The sequence below is a fragment of the Chroicocephalus ridibundus genome, chromosome 10, assembly GCF_963924245.1.
Source record: "Chroicocephalus ridibundus chromosome 10, bChrRid1.1, whole genome shotgun sequence".
Taxonomy (NCBI): Eukaryota; Metazoa; Chordata; class Aves; order Charadriiformes; family Laridae; genus Chroicocephalus; species Chroicocephalus ridibundus.
This window is the reverse complement of record NC_086293.1, coordinates 20769525-20771350: the sequence shown is the minus strand read 5'-3', so window position 1 is coordinate 20771350 and position 1826 is coordinate 20769525.

Genomic DNA, 1826 nt, shown 5'->3' with positions numbered 1-1826 from the left:
ACGTCTCGCTGTGCCCTTTTAGTCGCACCACATCCGCTCATGGCCCCAGCCCCTCCTGCAAGGGGGGAACCCCAAAGCCCGGCATGGGCAAGGTGCAGCACGGGTCACCCCAGCCCAGCTGGGTCCCACAAGTAGGACACAGATGGCATCCATTACATGTTCCCATCTGTGTCCTCTGTCAACAGTGACAACCAGAACGAGCCGAGCTCTGCCCAGAAATCCCCCGATGAAGGGACACACCAGTGCAAGGGCTTTGCTGCAACTGCGTGGCAGAGGAGCAGCCGCGTGTTGGGCACTGGGAACCGACGCTGGAGGGGAGTGACTGGGGTCCCTTGCAGTCAACACCAGCCATCGGCTCCAGCCTGGGGCTTTTGGGAGATTGGAGGGAACAAGAGCAAAGGTGTGCTATTAGAAGAGAGAAAGTTTCATGTGTCTGGGACCCTACAGAGAGCTGGGGTGTCCTCAGCAGCTTGGCCTTAGGACCAGCCTTGCCTGATTCATGCCCAGCAGCAAAAGTATCAAGGCCAGGAGAGGACCTCTACAAGGCAGCAGGGACTTGCAGTAAGGTGGGGAGAAGAGAAGCTGGTGTTGAGGCAGAAGTTATTTGCCAGAAGCCAGTGCTAAATGGGAGCTAATGAGGGTTTACAAAATAAAATGCTAATCTCAAGTTAGTAAAATATGTATGTATGTAAGCTCTAATGCAGCCCCCTCAAACTGGGACCGGCAATCAGACACTTGCTTTGCTTTCCCCGCAAGCCCCCTCAGCTGCTGCTGCTGCAATTATCACTGGTGCGTGCTCGGGGCCAACGGCAGCGCAGCCGAGCAGAGCTGACAGCACGGGCTGCGGCGAGAGATAAAGCAGCGAGGCCCGAGATGGGGGGAGCATGTGCTGCGAATGCTGAAATCTCCCCCACCATGAAGCCGGTGTGCGCATACTCTCCAGCTCAGCCAGCGTGGGGTAATTCGTCCTTCATAACAAAAAAAGGAAGAGGAGGCTTGGAAAGGGGGGAGGTGACAGCTTCTTTCTTTTCAGGGAGTGTTTTTCCCCCACACGTGGCAGCCCGGAGCCAAACAGTTTTTGCTGTTAGGGACCTTCAGGCACATGTTGATCCTGTGCAGGGCCCTCAGCTTTGCAGAAGCTCTGGGAGATCAGAACAGCGCCGGGAGCAAAGAAACACCCAAGGCCAGTAGGCACCCAACACAGCTCAAATTTAAGTTTTAAGAGATGTCAGGTCCTTGAACAAGGCATCTGTCTGCCAGCAGGCTGGGGGACTTGACTTCCCCCTTTCACTGCTCCAACATGTACAAGCAGATAATTACTGAAGTTGAGGCCTAGTGGCATTTTTCAAAGGTTTGGTCCACATGCTCAACTCCAGACTCTCGGGCATCTTACTATCTGGAGGACCCTACTTTGATTTCAGTGAAAACTGGCTGCTTTCAGCCCCACAAGCCTCCCTGACGTGTTCCTGGTAGCACAAGATAGCCACCCTGGAGCGAGGACCTAAGGTGTCATTTGCCAAATTCTCGTGTCAAATCCTCACCCAGCCCAACACCGTCCTTATGCCCACACGCGGATTCCAGACGCGGCACACTGCAATTGTTAATGAGTGGATGGCGACTACGGGAAAGGGAATGGGCTTTAATTGTAACCTGAAGCATGTGGGTTGCAAAAGGCTGCTCTTGATTAGGAAACGTTGGTTTTCCTGAAGCCCTATTAAACTTGTGTTGTCCAACCCTGAATGGATGAGAAAGAAGCGAGCAAGAAGTTCTACCCGACAAGTCTGAACTAGAAACAGGCAGAGCCATGGCAAGAAACAACAACCCCC